Raw genomic sequence first — 24,386 nt, forward strand, 5'->3', positions numbered from 1 at the left:
CCACGATGCACTGTATGTCCATTTTCTTTGATCTGTCATTCTCAATAAATAACATGACATGTCCACTCAGTCTATTCTGTCCCATCGTGCTCATCAAGGGGTTTTTAGTTAGTTTTAACGTGAATGAGCGCTCACTGAGCTGCGCCAGGCAGCTCTGCGTAACTCCTCATCTCGTGCTTGCAGCAGTGTGTTGGGGCGAATTGACTCAAACATGTTCACAGCTCCATTTAAGCTGGTGAATCTTTGGGACAGTTGCTGGATGATGATATCAGGCATTGAAAACGTTCACCCGAAAGTTGCTCCCTGGGACAGTGGGGCGACTGTCTTCCTCCAAGTGACGCCTAACTTTTCTAGAGCAAGAGTGGCAGACTAAGCCTCATCAAATCGCTCTCTAAACTCCATCAAAACACTGATTGCGTTTTGGAGTAGAGTAGATGTGTTTATTTCATCGGCAGATCTTCTGTTTTTTTCTCCCATCATTCACCTTTTCACAGATGGCCTCCCAAAACGTGTTTCTAACTCTGAGATGTCTCTGCTGGAGTTCACCGATGTGTTTATTTCCCATCTCCACTAAAACCTCCAACTCCATGTCTTCAAACTTCATTTATCGCTTAAGACCACTCTGTTCTCTCAAACTCTACATGGTGACAGCCGATAGCACACGCAAAATCCTCATTAAAATAGGGCGGTCCGCACCACTTTTGCACTCGTTTTTATTTGCGCACGCAGTCTTAGTAGATCACCCCAACACGCCCAGAAATAGCATGTGCAAAATTATTATTTGCATACGCAAATTAGCGCTCGTTATTTGGTATCTTAGTAGATCAGGCCCTTAGTGTGATGTGGGATGCCAATGTAGCTCTGAAGGTTGGCCAGTCCATTACTTAGGCAAAACACAAATGTCTAGAATTTCATCCAACAGACTATGATGGGATTTGGTACGAATCCATTCAGCCAAGGTATTTTTAGTCCTCTGGTTCTCAGCGTCATCAGTAGTGGCAGAAAATCACAAACAGCAGAGTCAGGTTGTCTAAACAAAAAACTTTCTAAAAAGTGTTTCAGATTCAAAACAGATACAAAGAAAAATGTTTGACGCTACTGAAAAAGAAGGTTTTACCTTAACTTTGGTTAAATGTGCAATAAGGATAAATTAGTCAGTGTCAGCCCTACACCTAGCGTTTGTGACGGTGTCCTCAATTGTAGTTTTCAGAGAAGTTAGTATTAGCCAACGTCACCCTAATGCTATCAACTATGCTAATGCTATTGCTCAACTAGATATGTTAAATGAAAAACAACAAGGAGTCACCTGATGGGTATACTACAAAGCGAGTTCAACATATCCCAGCTATCTTTTCCTGATCTGGCTTCACTGAACCAAACAAATGAGATCATGCTAAACTGTCACATGAAGCTGTTTATCAACATGATGAGTCAATCTAGAGTTACCCCGAACACGTTCACGAGAACAAGGCGGAGAAGGCAACATATGACCAATTATAGACAGGGACAGTCTGCCATCAGCACATCAACATCATATTCAAACTCAGAGCACTGATATTAGAAAAATAAGAAGTTAAACACATAATCCAGACTAACATCAACACAGCTGGGTTTCAAACATGAAAGAAGAACTGAGAGATAAGACAAAAACACTGAGAGTGAATGATCTAATGACTTATCTCTAATCTTATTTCTCATCATTTAGTGCAGATAGATCTGGCTATCATCACTGTTTATTCCTTGACAGTGATCTCTCTCTCTGATTCAATCTTGTGTTGTGTGTGACAGTTTTACACCTAATATTTCAGCTGCAGCCCTGACAGTATCTAACTGAGTGCTGTGGTTATAGGACTAATACAAACGTAAACATGGTTACAAGTTATAAGCATGCGCAATTTTATATTTAATGGAGTAAAAAAACTTGACCCAACTGACCTGTTTTAAACTCTGTTTCAGTATGATGTCAAGAAAGATAATCACTAACTGTCATCAGGATTTCATATATAAAATCATACTGGTAGACAAAGTGTCCTGTCCGTCTCTCTCCCCTCACGATCAGCTCACAGAGCTTTGTGATCGAGGGAGCTGATTGGTCAGTGGGCGGAGTTTTCTACTAACTGATCTCTGATCTCTCCTACTAACCTGCGCTGGAGCAGGTTAGCAGTTCAGCATGAGTAACCATGGTGATCTACCCACATATGAAGTCAACCCCCATCGTAGTACTGAAAATCCAGAGTTAACCCTGAAATTACCATAATAACCGCACATCCAGCTACATAATATCACCCTCTGCTCATCTGTAAGGATGGGCATGAAGATGGCTCAAGCATATATCGACATTTGCTCATACTCATCAGGTGATCGTAAACACTGTCATTCAGTGTGTTTACATGCACAGTTAATTGGAGATTATTGATCATTTAGGCAATTCAATTGGACTACTGTCCTTGTGCAAATGTACAAGCACCAGGTGAAAATCAATCAAAGGTTGACCTGTTACATCGCACACCAAAACAATCGACAAGCAAGTCAGCAAGAGGCTAACCGGTTGTACCTCCAACAGTGAAAACGTGGACAACCTTCCAGCTGTTCCTACTTGGTATGTATAAGATGCATGCTATCTCTGTGGCTTATTTATCTATATAACAGTTGTTTACTACCCAGCTTCCTTCAAAGCATCTATGCTCTTCAACTCTGAAGCATGTGCAGAACGCCTAGGCCAGTTTGGGGATGATTGAGGTGTATACATGTGAGAGAAAAGTGATCACCAACCACATTATCGATAAACAACCATATTTGTTGTTGTACCAAGGGTTTGAGAGAAACATGATTTCAATCCTCTGTATGTCCGGAACATACTGCAGTATCGACAATAAAGGGGACTTTGATTATTGAGGTGTGTTAGTCCCACTTTGAGAAATTCAAATTACTGCGATTTTTGTCAGACTAACAGGTTCACATGTATTCAAAAAACACCATGTTAACATACTGATTGGTATTGGGAAGAGCATAAAACACCTCCACAGAATGTGACCGTACTAGTTTGTTTATTTGCTTTCTGCTGAAAGGTTAACAGTTTTCCTTTAGAGTGCAATAATAGGTGAATATGATGTACAGTACATTACAACACAAGCTATACTTATGTCCTATATTTATAGTCCCTATGCCTGCTTGTACATATCCAGATTGTAGGTGTGACACTGGAGGACCATTGGTTGACCTTTGTGACGCACATCAGTAAGGCTTTGAAATCTATACATTCATCTCTCCAGTAAAATCTGTGGGGGTACATATATGATTAACCTGACCCTATTTTCTGACACTAGAATGCTTAAATGTGTCGCAGATATCAAGGACTACATATCTGCCAAAGACCATTGTCATCATAAACATGTAAGCAAGCAGACATTAATATTTAGTGGAAAGTATTTCCATTACAAAACATTTCCACTCAGCAGCTGGCATGACTGTGGACATTTCTATTTATTTATTCATGCCAGTGTCAGATTTCTGTATTTTATTTGTCCTAAATTGTTTTCCAATATTGTCAGGTGAAAAGGTGTGTTATTTTACCTTAAATGTTGTACTGATTTCCTGTCAGGTTCACTGTGATTAGTTTGTCACACGCTCCACCCAGAAAAAAAGACTATCATGGCCGAACAGAAAACACACCTGTGACCCGGCCTGTTTTCACAACAGCACTGCTTTACTGGTTTATGTCTTCAATAAGAACAGAGCAGAGGGTGTGTGACTTTGTGTGTGTGTGTGTGTGTGTGTGTGTGTGTGTGTGTGTGTGTGTGCATGTGTGCGAGTGCGTGTGGGAGATAATGGCATATGGCCGACCCTCAGCTTGTGAGGTGAATATCAATTCAGTAGCCGTCATTTTAAATTCCATTTTAGAGTAACCATCTGTCCGTCTCAGTCTTATTCAAACACAGATGAGAACACACACACACCTACACACACTCACACACATTTTATGGCCTGGAAGCATGTTCAGTTAGTGTTACTCAAACACGCACATTTAAAAAGACATTCTATACTCATACCCAGAGTGAGCCTCTGATTCATGAACTGAATGCGACTCTCTTTGACCAGCAGCTTCATTAATGTTCTCACCCACTGACAGCGCTTTTATGAGAACTGCAATCAAATTTTTACTTCACACTCCTACTGAGGGGCGGCCACACAACTTTCCTCTGCAAGGAGGGCTTCTGCTAATGTGCACCAAAAATAAATCCCACCTAGGGAATGTCACATGTGGTCCTTCACCAGAACACCCTTTTTTTTTGGTTTCTGTTTTTTGCAGTATGCTTTATTGTAGCTAAATAACAAAACCCAGCTACGTATCATCTTGTTCATGTAAGGCATTGGATGGGACTCACAGAAATAAGGCAAATTAACATCACAAAAAGAAATAACTTTTTAAAAAAAAATCATGAATGTTTTTGAAAACTGTCCGAATATTGAATATTATAAAAATAATACTTTATTTATATAGCACTTTTCAATAAGGGTAACAAAGTGCTACACAGTGGGCCATAAAAGCAAGTAGAAATGTAAAGCAAAAATGAAGCGATCAAATCAGAATCAGAATCAGAATCGGAATAAACAACTTAATAGCATACAAACGTATTAGACAGACCACTAAAATCAAAGGTAGAACTAATACAATCACAGAATAAAGTTAGATTGTAAAACACACATGGCAGAGTTGGCTCAGAGATTAATATTTATTTGACATGGATGATGTGGTCAAAATGTGTCTTCCCTGACCAACAACACAATCCGTTCCCTCCTTCAGTTTGGACAGATACTGGAGGTGTTCGCCAATTAGTCACATAATGTTGATGACATGATGAAGCTAGTGAACATTTGCAGAGTGGGAGCTTAAATGGAGGTGAAGAGGTTGCATATTATGACAGTGGAGTAGCTGGAGGCAGAGAACGGCTATATTTGAAAAGAACAAGGCAATAATGAAAGAGTTCATCAACATGAGGAGGTTACAGAGTGTGTGTGTGTTGCAGTGTTACATGACAGAAGTGACAAGGTTAAGATAACAGCTGACGTATGAATGAGAATGATGTGTGTGAAAGAAAAAAATAATGAGAAATGAACAATGGAAGGAAAAAAATATATCCTTCCTGGTGATTTATTTCAGGTTTTATCTAATCTAAACATCCAGTATTTGATAACCTGATACACTAGGTAGACTGTTTCACATATCTATGGTATTGGGTCAATTTCACATCTATCTGGACAACACCCAATAAACTGTGTTTCGGGAGGGCAGAACACAAGTAAGCTTGTGTCATCGCCAAGGACTAAACTTCTTAATGCAAGCTCGACAGGCAGCTGCTGTCGTGTTGATGAATGATTCTTACCGTTTGTATGATGAAAATTTCTGCACTCAAGACAAATGTTGTCCAGTTCTGATAAAACTCCCACAATAGGTGGATCCACGCTAATCTCTTCACGGGCCGCCATTGTTTACAGTATGTTGCTCATACTTACGCCGCAACTAAAACTGCGCCAATGGTCATGGCCTCCTGAAATGGTGCTGACTAGTCCAGTCAATTTCTGACCGGGAACCAGCGCCTCAGCTCGAAACTTTGCAAGATGGATCTGCCAACATGCAATCTGGCCAATCCATCTGCTTTGCAAGGTGTTAGCCTCACAGGTCCATGGTTGGTACTTCAACACAGACTCATGACCCAAACAAACTTTGCCAGCCTTTCACCAGGTCAAACAAATTTCTCTGTGGTTCTATTTTCAATTCAGATGGGTTTATATATTTGGATGTAGGCCTGATCACCTCACACAAAGGCTCCACAAAGGGTATGTATAGTCTCAGTATATCATGCTGAGGACTACGTGCAAAGTTCCAGTATTGACACGTTGGAAAAGAGGACAGGCTGGTTCTCTACATTTGAAATCAGTGTCAGACTTTGAATAACAACACAGTTTTAAAGTGGAATTAATAAAGCTACTTCGCTCACTTTACACAGGGAAAAGTTTGAGGATTAAAAGTTGTAATGGGTCGGTATTGGATGATGGAGCTCTGATCCGCCCTCTAATTAACACGTTTCATCCTGAGAGGACAGACTTAGAGCAGCATAGGTTGTATTAACTACTTTGTTATGACAGTAATATAATGAGGTTGTTTATTATGTTGCAAGACATTTCAACTTGTGACCTTAATCAGGCTCATTATGCAACACATTAAAGCAAACCTGGAGCTTTTTCAGGTTTGACCCCTTATGAATATTTCACTTCTTCATGCAGCTTTAAGGAAGGAAACGTTTTAGTAGAAATCCCAACTCCACACACCTGAGGGATGATAAGTAAAGGCAGAGTGCTTTGGCGAGTAAAGTGATCAAATCCTGATGTATGATTCTTGAGATTTTAACAAAGAAGATGATGTAACAATGCATACCAATTAAACGAAATGTTGTCAATATGATATCAATGGATGCACAGTATAATACCAATAGTTTAGAGCTGACTTACGCAATATATATCTACAACTGTAAAAAGTAGATTAAAGAAGCTCATTCAATTGGTCCACAAATGATAACTTGCAACATGCTCTAGATTGCTATTAAAACACAAATTCAACATCAGCTAAAATGCCTCTATCTGTTCTGAAAACAGGGAACTATATGGTAAACTAGTACTTTAACATCAGAGAGCTAAACTCCATAGTTTATGCTACGCTAATGCCTGCTGCCAAAAATGAGTTCATCAATGTCCCACACCGAACTTTCACAGCCCAAACACTGCAACAACTCTAAACTAAGCAAATGTTTTTGTCTTATTTTTAGTAAAGATGTTTTATTAGACTTCTTTAAGCCACATTCATCAGACAAATTCAATAAAATGTCTTATTTCAAGACATCATGAGTCAAAAGTAACGCCTGAACCGCTTGTAATACGAACAAAAAGTCTGCCAATGGAATAAAACAAATGTAAAGTTAAGTTACTTAAATTGAGATGTTATTCTTATTTCAAGATACTTAACTGATGTATTTTCTTATATAATTGGCATATTTGTTTTATTCATTATAAGCAATTATAAGCATCATTTAGGCCTTACTATTGGCTTGTAATATCTTGAAATGAGACGTTTTTCTGGACTTGTCAGGTAGATGTGGCTGGTATTAAGTCTAATTAGACAATTCCGTAGCTTTGAGTTTTTGCAGTTAGTTACAGTACGGATGTCAAGTCAAGTCAAGTCAACTTTATTTATATAGCACATTTAAAACAACCAGTGTTGGCCAAAGTGCTTTACAAGGTAAAAAGTAAAAATGACATGAAGACAACAATAAACAACACAACATAACAGGATATTAATGTCCTCTTCACGAGTAGAAGGCCAAAGAGAAGAGATAGGTCTTCAACAAAGATTTAAAACATTCAACAGTTGGGGCCGATCTTAATTGGAGTGGCAAGCCATTCCAGAGCTTGGGGGCCACTGCTGCAAAGGCTCGGTCTCCCCGGGTTTTAAGGCGACTTTTAGGCACATCCAGGAGCAGCTGGTTTGTTGACCTCAGTGCTCGGGTTGGGTTGTGAGCATGGAGAAGATCAGCCAAGTAGGATGGTGCCAATCCATTTAGGGCCTTGTATGTTAAAAGTGCAACTTTAAAATCAATCCTGTGACGGACTGGGAGCCAGTGGAGAGCACACAGCACAGGTGTGATGTGCTCCCCCTTTTTCCTGCCAGTCAGGAGGCGAGCTGCCGCATTCTGTACAAGCTGCAGGCGCTGAATAGACGCCATGTCTAAGCCCACATACAAAGAATTACAATAATCAAGCCTAGCCGTAATAAAGGCATGTACAACTCTCTCTAGATCCTTAGGAGGGAGATATGCCTTCACCTTCGCTATGAGTCTCAGCTGGAAGAAGCTGGACTGAACCACAGAAGAGATTTGTTTCCTAAATTTGAAGGCACTATCAAAATGAACTCAAAGGCTCTTTACAGAGGAGTGAACATTTGCTGCGAGAGGGCCGAGAGTGCTCCCATTGAACTGTTGGGGCTGTCCAAATACAATGACCTCAGTCTTTTCCTCGTTAAGGTGCAGAAAATTTAGGCTCAGCCATAACTTTACAGCTTTCAAACAGTTGAATAAGGACTGCAGGGATCCATTCCTCTTTAAGCTGAACGGCATATACATTTGCACATCATCAGCATAACAATGAAATGAGACGCCATATTTCTGGAAAATAGATCCCAGGGGCAGCATATACAATGAGAACAAGATAGGGCCCAAAACAGACCCCTGAGGAACACCACAAGTAAGAGGGGCTGTCCCAGAGGAAAAATCTCCCAAATGGACAGAGAAACTTTTGTCTGTCAGGTAGGATTGAAACCAACTGAGTGCTAAACCCTTAATTCCACAACTATCAAGGCGTGACAGGAGAATTGTGTGGTCGACAGTGTCAAACGCAGCAGATAGGTCCAAAAGTACCAAAATGACAGAGTCACCCGAGTCAACAGTTAAAATCACATCATTAAAAACTCTTAAAAGTGCAGTTTCTGTGCTGTGACGTGCTTTAAAACCAGACTGAAACTGGATGTGTTTGTGCCATGTTAGACGGTTGATAATTACACATTAGACATGTTTCAAATTGGGGTGATAAAAAGGAACCATTTAACCCTTTTTAAGAACAGCGGAGGACGCTGCCTACCTTTTACGTATCTCATTCTGCGCTACGATGTCATCAACATCTGCAAGAGATGAAGATTTTTAATGGGCTCAGCTGAAAGAATTTGGGTTTAAGGATACCACCAAAGTGTTTCCAACACATACACAATACCCGGACAGCCTGCTTAAGTATATTTCCTAACCATTTTGGCCTTTTTTGAATCCATATGAGATTCCACCTTGTAGCCGCCTGCCCAGATTCCTTTTCAGTTTTCAATCTCTACTTCCCCGTAATCATCAGGCCTGGAATTCAACTCACCTACTGACGGGCTACCTGTATGATGCAAAAGTAAAAAAAATGGTGACACCTTGGGCCCCGTTGGCCTCACGATTTGAGCATGCACCCAATGTTGAGAGGCTGTGAAAAAAAAGGGTGACGTCCAGAACAAGACAGTGAGGACTGAGGCGTGAGCGATCATGGCTGTCGCAACCTATTTACCAAGTCTATGTTTGGTTTGTTCCCTCCAGGCTCTCTTTCAGCTGGAGATACTTTGTTTTTCACCAGATTCTCACACTCTAAATCTGGGTGTTCTATGTTTGATTTTCTTTGGTTTTGGGTTTTGCCTATAAAGGACATTTTACATTGCTGGTGAATTCATCTGAAAAGGACATTTAATTTGACTTTGTTTTTCTTTTTCTTTGATTTACTATTTCTGTCAAACTGTTCTGGCTTCATGAGGTTTCTATACTGTGTAACTGGTTTAACTCTTCGTCTTGGAGCTAAGGGTTGAAACACAAAACAAAACTTTGAAAATAAAACTAAATTATAAGCCCAAATGCCAGCAGGCATCCTGAAACTTAAACAAATCTGCACAATCTGCTTTTGATTAACTAATGGATGATCCTTCTTTTGTCTGCTCCTTTCAAGCAATCTACAAGCAAAGTCTCCAAACCTGCTCTTCAAGTAATGAAGAGGATGCAGCAGACAAAGATACAACAAAGTAAGATCCTCTTAGTTGTTATTTATTCTTGAAACTTTATGATTGTGCAGAATTACCTTTTGTGTCCTTCCAAATAAAAGCTTGTTTCTTAGCAAAACAGGAAATTAGGTAACCCAGGGGAACAGCAGTAAAATAATATGAAAGCAAAATAAAAGCATCCACATAACAAGTTCTTACAGTGGCCCTGAAGTATAAAGTACAAACACAACTAAGTTAACAAAACAACAAATCACTAAATACAGTAAATAATTACAAAACACAACAACAGATCACAAAACACAACAACAAATTAAAAAAAAACACAACAAATCAAAAAAACACAACAACAAATTAAAAAAAACACAACAAATCAAAAAAACGCAACAACCAATCACAAAACACAATAAAAAAAAATCACAAATCACAACAATGAATCACAAAACAAGACAACAATTCATAAAACACAACAACATATCACAAAACACAACAATGAAGCACAAATGCATTTCTTCTTATTTATCATTGTGTGGTCTTATTTGTGTTTTCCTATTTCTTCATTATGTTGTCTTACTTGTCATTGTATTTCACTTATTTGTGTTTGTGTTTTCTTATTTGTTGTTTTCTTTTCTTATTGCTCATTGTGTTGTCTTATTTGGTGTTGTGTTGTCTTATGTGTTGTTTTGTTGTCTTATTTGTTGTTGTGTTGTGTTATTTCTTGTTGTTTTCTTATTTGTTGTTGTGTTGTCTTATTCAGGGCCACCATAGGTTTGTGAGAAAGTCTCTGCTCTAACGTCTGAATATAAACTTGTTTTTGTACACCTTAAATACAAACTCTGAAGACATGAGGGGTATGCTATGAAGCGAGTTCAACATATCCTGGATATCTTGTCCTGATCCAGCTTCACTGAACCTGACAAAGGAGATCGCGCTAATCTGTCACACGAAGCTGGTTATCAACATGTTGAGTCAATCCAGAATTACCCTGAGCGCGTTCACATGAACGGGGCGGAGAAGGCAACATGTGACATGTGAGTCTGCCGTCAGGACATCGCAATGAATTTCAAGCACTGCACTGATATTAGAAAAATATGAAGAAGTTAAACACATAATCCAGATTAACTTCAACACAACTGTGTTTGAAACATGAAGGAAGAACTGAGGGATCAAACAAAACCTGTTTGAATGCACAAATGACGTCTTATTTCTCATCACTTAGTGCAGATAGATCTGACTATAATAACTCTGCTTATTCTCTGACAGTGACCTCTCTCTGATTTCATCTTGTGTCGTGTGTGTAAATTTTAGACGTATTATTTCAGCTGCAGCCCTGACGGTATCAAACTGAGCGCTGTGGTTAAAGGACTTATAATAAAAATGAGAACAGTGATTCAAAGTGATAAGCACGCGCAGTTTCATACTTAATGCAGTAAAACAATTTAATCTGAATAATCTGAATAATCTGACTCCAGACTCTGTTTAAGTATGATTTCAGGAAAGATAATCAATAACTGTCATCAGTATTTCATATATAAAATCATACAGGTAGACAAAGTGTTCTGCCCGTCTCTTCTCCCCCCTCCCCTCGCGATCAGCTCACAGAGCTCCGTGATCAAGCGAGCTGATTGGTCAGTGGGTGGAGTATTCTCCAAACTGATCTCTGATCCTGAGCATAACCTGCTCCGGAGCAGGTTAGGAGTTCATCATGAGTAACCATGGTTATCTACCCTTCGTAGTACAGAAAATCCAGAGTTAACCCCGAAGTTACCTCGATAACCGCAAATCCGGCTTCGTAGTATACCCCTATGGTATCTTAAACCCAGCACTGTGAATCCTGTTTTGACAGTTTAAAGTTATGTTTCATATCCAGTCAGCTGCTGACGTCACTCAACATCTGATGCTCAAAAGGATTACCAGCATCATCTCTGAACAGCCACAGCAATCAGTATGAATTCTATACTCGATACACTCACGTCAGGATCAGAAGCTAAATAACCACTGAAAGGAAGTCCAAGGACTGTGACATGAAAACAATGAGGTGATAAGTGAGCGAGTGCAACCAAGCCTGATTTAATCCCACTATCAGGAACATTTTCATCAACTATGAAACATGATGTTCATTTTGAAATGAAATTAATTTGTACTACCTTTTCATCCTATAAATTGACTCCTCTATCATGCCCATAGAGCCTTCATTACATTGTTAAAAGGTTTTTCATGGGTTCTGTTTTTCAGTTGCTTTAAAAGACATACAGAATCGGGTTCATCTTCAAAACAATTTTGAGCAGATCAGTTCAGCATGTGACCTTCAGCTTTACATTCCATAATTATAACATGATGTCACTTTAGTTAAATGCTTTAAAGATGTTATGATTCAGTCGGGCGCTGGATCCACAAACATTCATTTTGGATCAAGGTCTGTGGACTAAAAGTTGATGAAGTCTTTGAATCCAGCTCTGTAATGGCAAAGAACCTGAATGCTGTGTCCTCTTCGAAAAGCATCTATCTGACCTCATGTTTTATTCTGTCTTTTGACCTTCGCCTTCTTCCACATAGTTTACAGCTATTCATTAAATATGAGTATCCAGGGCTTCTCTTTATGAATACAGCTGTTATAAGCACTTTGGTTTTGATAGAAATTCTAACTATAAAATTCAACAAGTAATGAGGTCGGGTATACAAGCCTGATTCTTTCTGAATAAAAGAAGACAGAGAAAAGACGGCTGAATGGAGTGAGATAAATTATAAAATAAAAAACATTCAGATGATTGTGTATGTGGGTCTGGTGTCTGGAGTGTACCCATCATGAATACTTTACCTCCTGTTATGTAATCCTACAGTCTGCTTTGGTCACATTACGCACACATGCTCTCACACACACTGACCACAGTCTCGTACACTCAGCTCGTCCATGCAGCACGGAGCACTAGTGCGACTCCTCTGTCACCCTCTTATTAATACATGAGTGTGTGTGTGTGTGTGTGTGTGTGTGTTTAATCCGAGTCATGTGCACTCGGCTGGGTGCACTGCTCAGCCCCCCTAAACAAAGACACAACAAACTTCTTCCATTAAAGCGATTTTGAACATGCTGCCATTCAGAGGAGACATGTTGCCCGTTCTCTGTCTTTGTCTCGAATGATGTCTCCGTCTCTCTGCAGTCTGGAACTCGTGTCATCTTTGTCTTAGAAGGTTTTCAGACAGCTCACCATGGCGCCGTCCTTTGGGGGACTCAGCACGCTACACAGCACAACTGTTGGAGAGCGTTGGCTGTTGGAAATCACCCGCTCTTTGTTTCTGAGGGCTGGATTTTTCTGTCTAAACTGAATTAAAAGAGACACTTTGTTTAATTGTTTCATTTGGGTCTCTGAAAAGAAGCTGTGATTCAGTGCGATGGTCCTGTAATCTGAGAAAATACATACTTTAAAAACTCAATAAAGCATGCCCTGTCATGAGCAGGGATGGGAACTGAAAACCGGTTCTTTTTGAGAACCGGTTCCAAGTGGTTTGAATCCTGGGAATCGTTTGTTTGCGTGCCTAACGATTCTGCTTATCGATTCCTCTTACGTCCCAAATGCGTGATGACATCAACCATGATAAATATATTTTGGTTTAGAACTTTTCCAACATGGCGTCGAGGCAGAAGCACTCCAGAGTTTGGCTGAAAGATGATACCAGGGCTAATTGCAACACTTGCAAAGCTTTAATTTCTTCAAAGGTGGGGAATACTTCCAATATGCAGAAACATTTGTCCACCCAGCATGCAATTAATTTGCGGAAATGTAAAGTGTTTGATACGCTACTTAGCGAAGGTGAGTCTCATCCAGGTAAAAGCAGGAGCTAATGTCACGGCGTCATCTGCTTTTAATTTTGAAGGTTACGATAAACTCCTCCAGGTCCTGTCTGTCGTGTTTATGTTAGCTCCCTGTTAACCTCCTGTCACCAAATGAACTCAGAGGCTGGCTCTCACACCGGCTCAGAGGCTGCAGCAGGTAGCTCTTGCGCACCTCTAGCAACCCCTTTCATCAAGGCAGGGAAGACTAAACTGACAGAGGCGAGGATAAACGAGTGTCACCGAGCAGTGACAAGATTTGTGGTTAAGGGTTTACACCCTTTTGCCTCTGTAGATGCCTCTGAGTTTCGTTAGGTTAATTTGTTGAATATTTTCTTTTATCTCCTCAGGTGAAATCTAGAATTATCAGAGTTGCATGTTGTTTTAACCAGTGTAGTTATGTATCATTATTCCCATGTTTTCTGTAGGGAGATGATAAAGACTCTCAACTCTAAATACCATGCCCCAAACAAACTAAACCCATTTGTATTATTTCAGTCCCTCATCCAATGAGAATCGATAAGGAAGGATCGTTAAGCAGTGTCGATAATGGAATCGGAATCTCTAAATCCTTATCAATTCCCATCCCTAGTCATGTGTTGATCTTAGGTTTTGTTTTTACCTTGTGTTTCATGTGTTGTTTCCTCCCGGTCTGTTTTCTGTACTAGTTATCCTTAGTCTTCCTCTTGTTATTAGTGATCCATGTCTCTTGTTGTATTCTTGTGTTTCCTGTTCTATTTTGTATTTCTTGATCCCTGTGTGTCCAGTTTAGTTTCACTTCCTGTCCTTGTGTGTCTCCCTCCTTATTGATGAACCTCAATAGTTTCACCACATCTGTGTTAATTACTCTGTGTATGTAGTTTCTATGACTGTTTTCCAAACCGCCTGCTACGTACTACCTTCGAATGCAGTATGCAGTTTGTACTGCATACTGTGTTTGAAGGTAGTATGTAGTATGACTGTTCTGTTGGATCTGTTCTGCAGTATGCTGGGCCAGGTGTTGCTGGATTTCTGTTTTAATTTTACAGCACCTAAAAACTGAGTGCACCCAGTGAGATATGGAAGAAAGAAGAAGTGGAACGTTAGCGCTGTGCATTGTGGGAAACGGTATGCAAAGGAGACTGGTCAGCTGCATACTAAGAAGTATGGGGAGTTTTGGCATACTACAGATTTTGCTCTTGTTCACATACTTTATACTAGATACTGAATTTTGGTCAAATCAGTACGTACTGCTAGTATAGTGGGCGGTTTCGAAAACAGCTTGTGTGTCCAGTTTAGTTTTACTTCCTCCTGTTGTGTGTTTCCCTCCTTTTTGATTACTCTGATTAGTTTTACCTGTGTCCTGTGTTCACGCATGTGTTAATTACTCTGTGTATTTAGTGTCTCTGTGTCCCCTGTCCTGTGTTGGTTCATTGTAAGTCTTCCTTGTAAGGTGTGTTTCTTCTTCCTGGTGTTTCCAGTGTATTCTTTTGGATTTGTTTCTTGTGCATTTGAGTATTATTATTATTTTTTTAATTCCTTCTGTTTATTAAAACCTTCATTTTTTCTGCACCTGGGTCCTCCTCCATTTTTCCCTAACCGTGACATGCCCATCTTTTCAAAACAACTACGGACAACAAAACAAGCTTATGTGTGAGCTTGAAAACAGTCTTAACTTCCTCTAATCATTCCCCTGCTGTGCTGTTTTAAGATGTTAATCTGAGCATTCAGTAGTCTGAGTAAAACAGATCAGGTTGGTGTTTTCCCGTCTGTTTAGTACTAAATTCCTTCCTTCTGTTTTCTTAGCTGCAGTGGAGGCACAACAACACAGGGAGAGGATTTGGTGCTAAAAAGCAGCTGTTTGGAGATGGAAGCACAGGTGTGCTTAAACTGCACTTCTGATGACACAGCATTGGGTTTTAAGAGATCATGGGGTTTTGTTCCAGATGTCTTCAAAGGTTGTAAATCTTCTTGCTGGCAGACAGTTTGACTTGTAACAGCGTGAGGAGCACAGGTGTAAATAATGAGATTAAGAATGGATTTATTCCATCTGAATGCCTCAGAAAGTCGTGCCAGAGCGTCAACATGCTCAATAGCAGGGCTTTGGGACTGATGCAGCTAAATGGAACACAGCCATCATAAAAGTTGTTTGGTATGCCCGTGTTTTTTCTGTTAGAGCATGTTAAAACGTCTGCTGTGAAAATAACATTTTGGCAGAGCGAATCGTGAAACCGTGCTGCAGTGTTAACTCGCTGGATAGGTGGGGCCAATTAAAAATAATGAGCTGTTTGTGAATCATCACAGTTAGATGCTGATATCATGACCCTTTTACAGCCAAACCTAATATCATTTCACATCACTCCATCTTTTTTTCCCTTCAATTCCCCTGGACTCTCCTGGCAGCACGCTGTCGCTGAGTGGCTTATCCTCTTTAAGTAAAGTCAGTTGATATTCCAGCTCAAATTCAATTTCCTACTACACAAGAAAAATAATAAGGCGTGAAATGTGTTATAGGTTGTCGTATCAGTGTGTTGTGAAGAAGAAGATGCTGTATGTGCCAGAGTAGAGCATGGCTGCGTGGAGAGAAATAAAACATAATAAACATCAGTAATCTACATTTTGAAAGCTGACTTTCCATTATTCAAAAAGCAGCCATCCATAGTGAGGAGAGGAGGTATTTATAGAAACAAGATTAAAGGCTGCACTTGATGAATAAGCTTCACAGCCTGGTGGTTCAGTTTGTCAGAGCCCCACTGTACTTTAGTGGTGGTAATACCATCAACAGGTAGCTTACAGCAGGGGCGGCCCCTTGATTGTATATGTGTTGGACCCGAGGAAGAATAGCCGATGCTTATGCTTGTGCTAATGGAGATCCTAATAAAGAAAGAAAGAAATACTGACACAACAAGAGCAATCCAAAGGTGAAGTTAGTGGAGTCATAGCTTACCCTGTTTGCCTCTGGTAAAACTCACAATCTTGATGACCGATTGTTAAAAGCCCAGGTACATAAGTCAGAAGTAAAAAGAATCTAAAAGGGCAGCATAAGAGTCTTACTAAAAATTATGAAAAGGTTAGATTAAAGAGAGCAATCTGGCTGAGTAACACAGTGCCGACTACCCGGAAGCATGCCGGAAGGTGTGTTTGGCGCCTGGGATATCACGCAGCAAAGAGTTCTGGCCAGGAGTCGAAGCGGCTGCTGCTGCGTTGAGGACTGTAGCCTCTGTAAATGTTGTGATCATGCTTTTTTTTTGCGCTGGCAGTGCCTTGTTACTATTCAAACCAAATGTGATTTGGTATTTCCAGCGCTCAGTTTCCTCAGCATCAGCTGATCCTTGTCGCAGTGCTCTCAATTGAAAATAGTTAAACTTTTGGAAAACTGCTGCGCTCATCAAAGTCACTTCTTGATCACCGACCAATCAGAATCAAGTAGGGGCAGGACTTCTGAAATCAACTTTGTCAACAACAATGGCGAATGCAGAAAAAAAGTTATCACACTCACTTTTCTGAGGTACAATTTCCAAGTTTAGAGCTGCTTCAAATGCTCTGACACAGTTTCTATCAATAGTTTTTACAGTTTCTTGATGAAATGCCGTTGAATGCAAATAAGTATGAAGCATACAGAGCATTTTAAAACAGACCTAATGCTTACTTCTAAGGAAAGCAGAAGTACCACAGGACTACTTTCGTAACTTAGTAACAGTAAAAGCCGGTGAGAAGTGCGCTGAAATTGAGGTCCTGGGCGCACCCAGTGCAAAAGAGGCGTCACTAGGCATGGCACAGCTGGGCCAATCGTCACCTCAGATTATTATTATTTTATTGTTTAACTGCCTGATTGCCAAGGCTGCCCTCTCAGCATCATCCATGTCCTTCTCTCACTTATTTTCTTTCTTTCTTCTGCCTTTTCTCCACCTTTTCAACACCAGAGGACCACGGTGGAAGTAAGCCTCAGCTCTTTTTGTCATCCTTGATAGAGAAATTAATTAAAAATGTTATCCTTTTAGTATTTCTCTATCCTGCTCCCTGTCACGATCTCTGACAGCTGCCTTGTCCCTCTTTCTATCATAATTATGCAGATTAACAAAATATGTGGTAAAATAAAACGGTGAGTACAAATTAGATCGAGAAGGTCGAATAAAAGCATGAAGCCTTCTAGTGAGCCACATCTATCCCAGGTACTGATTCGCTGGTTTAATAGGCTTTTAAACCCTCTAACTAATTTATCAAAAATCCAAAGCTCATAACTCACCCTACATTGTTTGATATAAAATATATGTGAAATATATCCATCATTATTTGATTGGTTACCTGCAAAGTGAAGGCCTGAGCAGCCACTGTGGTGTAGGTGTCTTGTCTTTCCTCAGGGGACAGGAAAGGCACAGTCTTAAGCCGGGGATCAAGTGCTGATGCTGTACGGAGTGTTCTTCTCTCCTGCACTGACACACCTCTTCTTAAGACCTTGATTGATGCTTTGTTTGATGTCTCTGTCCAGTACTGTGTCACCTTTGTGGCCCTATGTGTCATGCAACAGTTGTGCTATCAGGCTGAAGATACTTGTGCTTCTCTTTCTTACTTCAGGAGACTACAGCTGCACAAATGTCAGGCTGTTGTTCAAGGATCTGCCAGAGTCATTTCACGTGCTGACGTCAGCCTTGGATTCTCTGGTCGGGAGCTGGAACATTTTCTTCTTTGTCTTTAAAGGTTTGCCATCGTGCTTGGATATTGCAGGCAGATTTAACGCCAGCTGTGACACTAGATTGAATGTGTGAGGGAAACACTTCACATGCAGGTATCCCATTACCTGAATGGCAATGGCCACATTATAAGTGTTGTCAGTGAGGACCACCAGGTTTTGTCTGCAATCTCTCATATTTTGCTGCAGGAGGTTTGCAATGTTTGCCTCTGTGTGACTGCCTTGTCTGCATAATGTGAGACAGTCAACAGTCATCCATCTATCTGTTATGGTCACACATAAATCCACTTTCTGTAATGTCCACATGCAGAAAGTTAATGCTTTCTGAAACTTTCTGAAACTTTAATCTCCCCCTCTCTGTAGAGTTTTGATTCAGCTGTGTTAGTTAAAATGTTGTAGTAAAAGATGTAGTGGGTTCCAGTGTTTTTAGCTTGTAACAAAAGCTCTCACTTTTCATCACACTATGGATGTAATTTTTAAAACATGGAGCAGGTGATGGATTGCGTTTTCACCTTCACTTGTTCTGAATTAAAAGCTTTGTCGAGCTCAGTGCGTCCAGTGTTTGCTGTATTTTTTAGGCGTAGCTGACTTAGCACTAGCTTCTGCCCCATCAGCTAATGCTTTCTCTGGACGGTGGCAAATTGGGTGAGCTTTAATGTTCACCTTATTCCCTGAGTGTTTTATTTTCATGCCCCGCTTCTTGCAAACCCCATCTCCTTTGTCTCTTCCTTAATAAACGTTTGATTTAAAAGCAGATTGTGCTTCCCTTATTTCTCTCTCTGCTGCCTCCATCTTTTGGCATCCAAATTCCTCTTGTTGGCTGACCATCATGTTTAACACTAGAAGGGGGTCACGAGAGGTCATTTGACTGCCAGATTCCAAGTATTGTTATCTGTTATGATAAATACCCAAAAGAGAGAGTGATGTGTTTATTGTATAAGGATCTACTGGGATGAAACTTTCCACGGCGAGACACTTTCATTCGCTTCTTATTCAGATAGGTTGTCCGCGCTGTCCAATTCCTGAAACAACTGTCAGACTTCCTCAGCAGTCATCTTTCTCTTTGATCTTCTTTTTGCCATCATTGCCAACACAGAATTGTCTAACTTTCTCAGTTTCAATCCAAAACCTTTTAAATTGCTCTGTACACTAACTCTTGACCGGTGTTTAGGTTGTATAGAGACAATGATAGTTAAGCAACCAAGAGGCTCAAAAATGTATCAGTCTAATCACAGCAAAATGTGTTCAGTCATTTTGATTGCCTATCTCCGAAGTAGGTAAACATGATTGCATAATTGTTGCCTTTTCAGCAATTTGTATAAATTACATTTTAAATTTATAACCACACAACTTTAGGAAAAGACAGGAACCAGCAGCACTGTAATCTTTAGACCTAATTCATATTCACAATTTATGAAATAAAGAATGTGATATTTGGCACCCATGAAATGATACAATATCACCACCCAGAATATTGTGATACTATATGAAGCATATTTTTTTCTTCCACCTCTATTATGTACACCACCGTTCAAAACTTTGGGGTCACCCAGACAATTTTGTGTTTTTCATGAAAACTCACACTTTTATTTCTCAAATGAGTTACAAAATGAATAGAAAATATAGTCAAGACATTGAGAATGTTAGAAATAATGATTTTTATTTGAAATAATAATTTTGTCCTTCAAACTTTGCTTTCATCAAAGAATGCTCCCTTTGCAGCAATTACAGCATTGCAGACCTTTGGCATTCTAGCTGTTAAGTTGTTGAGGGAATCTGAAGAAATTTCACCCCACGCTTCCTGAAGCACCGCCCACAAGTTGGATTGGCCTGATGGACACTTCTTGCGTACCATACGGTCAAGCTGCTCCCACAACAGCTCAATGGGGTTGAGATCTGGTGACTGCGCTGTCCACTCCATTACAGACAGAATACCAGCTGCCTGCTTCTTCCCTAAATATTTCTTGCATTTCTTGGGTCATTGTCCTGTTCTAGGAGGAAATTGGCTCCAATCAAGCGCTGTCCACAGGTTGGACAGTGCTTATGGCATGGCGTTGCAAAATTGAGTGATAGCCTTCATTATTCAAAATCCCTTTTATCTTTTACAAATCTCCCACTTTACCTGCACCAAAGCAGCCCCAGACCATCACATGACCTCCACCATGCTTAATATATGGTGTCAGGCACTCTTCCAGCATCTTTTCACTTGTTCTGTATCTCACTAATCTTCTTCTGTGTGATCCAAACACCTGAAACTTTGATTCGTCCGTATGTACTTTTTTCCAATCTTCCTCTGTCCAATGTCTGTGTTCTTTTGCACATATTCATCTTTTCCTTTTATTGGCCAGTCTCAGATATGGCTTTTTCTTTGCCACTCTGCCTAGAAGGCCAGCAGCCCGGAGTCTCCTCTTCACTGTAGACATTGACACTGGCGTTTTGCGGGTACCATTTAATGAAGCTGCCAGTTCAGGACCTGTGAGGCGTCTATTTCTCAAACTAGAGACTCTACTGTACTCGTCCTCTTGTTCAGTTGTGCACCGGGCCTCCCACTTATCTTTCTACTCTGGTTAGAGCCTGTTTGTGCTGTTCTCTGAAGGGAGTAGTACACATCATTGTAGGAAATGTTCAGTTTCTTGGAAATTTCTCGCATGGAATAGCCTTCATTTCTAAGAACAAGAATAGACTGTCGAGTTGATATGAAAGTTCTCTTTTTCTGGCCATTCTGAGAGTATAATCAAACCCACTAATGTGATGCTCCAGATACTCAACTATCTCAAAGAAAGGCCAGTTGTATAGCTTCTCTAACCAGCAAAACCATTTTCAGCTGTGCTAACGTAACTGCACAAGGGTTTTCAAGGTGTTTCTAATCATCCATTAGCTTTCTAAAGCGATAAGCAAACACAATGTACCATTAGAACACTGGAGTGATGGTTGCTGGAAATGAGCCTCTATACACCTATGTAGATATTCCACTAAAAACCAGACGTTTGCAGCTAGAATACTCATTTACTGCATTAACAATGTATAGAGTGTATTTCTGATTAATTAATGTTATCTTTATTGAAAAAAACTGTGCTTTTCTTTCAAAATTAAGGACATTTCTAAGTGACCCCAAACTTTTGAACGGTAGTGTATGAGTCCTTGATCATAACCAAGCGGCAACCTATGGCCGCGAGAATTGAGGCCTATGGGGAAGTGTTAAAAAATGCAGCTTCTCGAGTGTCCACTTGAGGCTGGCTCCGGAAGTACCAGAAACCACATAGACACAAATTCAAAAAAGTCGATCTTTACAGCAGAAATAAACATGTTTACAGCCTGGTACAAACAAACAAAAAAAAAACAGAGTAGTCTGGATAGCTCATTTCTCGGTCAACACAGACTGTACGGGAGTGGATTCTTTCATAATGCAGCAATTTAGAAGATATTTAGATTAAAAGTTTGCCATTATTAGAGGCACAGCTGACTTGACTGACAGGCGGGAACACTGTAGTTGCTGGCGAGGAGGCTCAAAGCCCGCCTCTTTACCTCACACTAGCTCAACGGAAGTTTGATTGAGTTCAGCTTTCTGCAATATGGCTCCCACCGATGATTGGCTTCAAAACAGAGCTTCAGAAACAGGTGGGTGACGTCACGGATACTACATCCATTACTTATACAGTCTATGTTCATTACTAACACGCCAGAAAACTACGTGCTAACTGCAAACTGTACCTGCATATCAGCTTGTGCTGTCGGCCTGCTAGCTAGAATAGCTATTCCTTTGATGGTATGGTTGTAACGTAAACATTCTGCTTCTGTTCACCATAATTCCAACTTTTACTTTTTAACTGTCTCTCCATTCCAAGTCCTAATTGTCTTGCCCTGTGTCTAAAAACAGTGGCAAGTATAGGTTTAGAATTTTTGCATTTACTATTATTTATTTGCAGTCAGAACCTGACTGAACTGGGGTAGGGTACACGTGTCAATACATCTTATAGCTTGAAGCCACAGTTGCCACTGGCTCTGCAACAGTCCAACTTGAGCCCACTGTTGGAAAATCAAATCTGACAACCAACCATTCAACAACCACACATTTTTAATCTGGTAACACTTTTCATTCAATGTTGAAAGCCTGCTTACTCAGAAGATGCTGCTTCTGTCGCCAGGATGCACATTTCCTGATATCTGCAATAAACAGGTTTGTTTTGGTTCCCTGGATGTATTTCTCTACCGACACCTGTGTGGTGATGGTGTGTAATACATTTGGTGACACTTTACCAACAACCCAAGAAAAATCAGTAACCAAGGAATGCACATGTAAAGTACAACTTAACACAAGACCCATTGGAGGTCTGCTTTAATTTTACACCTCAGGCCAGAAACACGTAATGAAGCAATGACTATATAAACGTAGCGCACATTGTTGATTTGCGTTTTTTAATAATGGATTTTCAAACTGAGCTGGGAAATGAATGCAGATATATCAAACTATTTGTCATTGCACTCATGGCGAGTGATAAGGACTTGACTGAGCGCACTCTGTGGACCAGCCGCCACTGAACACGCACATCAGCAGCCACCGTTCAAATTTTTACTAAAGTCATGATTTCCTCTGATATGACACATTCAGGTGCTGAAATTAACAATGTTTTTTTGAAGACTTTCCTGTTGGGACTTGAAATTTACAGAAATGATCTTTAAAAAATCAACTGAAAACTTGGAGGGTTTATATTTGGTTTAAATTGAGGATGTGATGTGGTGGATGTTGGGAGGGTGATTTTAGCTACCGCTCAGGCGTACTGCACAGTCTCCTCTGCCTCTATTACAGCCACAGGCAGGAGTATGAAGGTACTGTAATGTAAGGTCAAGAGATTTACAGCAGGGGAGCTTGGTATGACTATCCCACAGTGCTACATCCTCAGGAGACCTACCTTACCTGCTGGAGGTCAAAACTGTTGCCATTAACCCCTTAACTCCTGTCCTCAGTGTGCTGAAGTGCTGAGTGATTTTACAGCCTTCACTTCTGTTTTTGGCATAAAATACTTTTTAAAAGATTGAAATTGTCAGTTAGCAGTGTAATACACATTTCAGAGCCGTACAAGGTTGCCAGTTTTTTTTGCAGGTACATACAAGTGCTTTTAAAATAATCACGTATGGAGGCGAGGCAGCCGCTGTGGCAGCTCAGTGACTCAGATATGATGATGTTGGTGTGAACCCAGCTCCTGACCTTTTTTTCATCCCCTCACCATGTCTCACTGAGCACAGTCTAATTAAGCAGATACTGTGCGAAACATTCATCTTTTAAGTGCAGATTTGGTTTATGCACTGTAATGTGATACAGAGGAAGTCTGCAGCTAAGGCGGCTAATTATGGTATCTTGTGTCAGTGAGCAGAGTGTGCGCATCCCAACAGCTGCCGTGATGCTTTGCCTGTGTGCCATAATAGCTCCTGCTGTTACTAATGGAGATGAGAGTGTCAACAGGCTTCAGCCCACAGATGCTGATAATTATTGTTCTCTGGTAGCAACTGTAGCAACACCCAAAGATACACTCACAGACACTGAAGTTTGAAAACACACACACTTCATGGATCTACTGATAACCTATTATGTGAAGAGCTGGATAAGAAAAATGTGTAGGATTTCTGAGATATACATTTTAAGATTAGAAGGAGATAAAGAAGTTAGTAAAGAAAAGGTGTTTAGCAGTCATTCTTTGTTTGCTTTTGTTTCACAAATTATTCAAACAGAAACAGTTACAAAAAAAAACAGTGAAAGAAATCCATTCACACCCAGGGAGATACAATTGATACAGCAGAAACAATAACAGGATATTTTTTTGAATCCCCAAGGGTATGTCTTTGGTACTGAACAGTGTCAGGTAAATAAAAGTAACTCATTTTGTTACAAGATTAAGGCCATTAAATAGTAACCTGTACTCTTATGGACGTCTAACTTTGAAGAGTTATCGACTATCGCCATTGCAAAACCTAATACCAACAATAATCTTTACAGCTCTTTATAATGGTTACAAACTGCAGAGGCACACAGTGTTAAGCACAGCTGTTTCAATGAAAACATTGCAAAACGGGTTCTCAATGGACTTCAATCATGTTTCAACATGCAACCAGTCAACCCATTGACTAGCCCAGTTACGATTAAAGTGCATAGGTTTATTATAAAGCATACCTAAATGCAGACGCTGATGCCGTATAATTTTATGTAGTAACCATCTAACAGTGCATGGAGGAAAACAAACTGAAACTGAAACCTGAATAATGCACATATA

At 40.2% G+C, this 24,386-nt stretch overlaps 1 long non-coding RNA gene across 1 annotated transcript; it reads left to right on the top strand.

Annotated features, from left to right (window-relative positions):
- Positions 1-2,263: 2,263 nt before the first annotated feature.
- On the top strand, positions 2,264-18,866 carry LOC117817777. The gene is made up of 3 exons (XR_004632205.1): positions 2,264-2,599; positions 9,574-9,646; positions 18,006-18,866. It is a non-coding gene; the product is annotated as an uncharacterized LOC117817777 (long non-coding RNA).
- Positions 18,867-24,386: the final 5,520 nt, after the last annotated feature.

The sequence above is a fragment of the Notolabrus celidotus genome, chromosome 8 (genome assembly GCF_009762535.1).
Source record: "Notolabrus celidotus isolate fNotCel1 chromosome 8, fNotCel1.pri, whole genome shotgun sequence".
In the NCBI taxonomy this organism is placed as follows: Eukaryota; Metazoa; Chordata; class Actinopteri; order Labriformes; family Labridae; genus Notolabrus; species Notolabrus celidotus.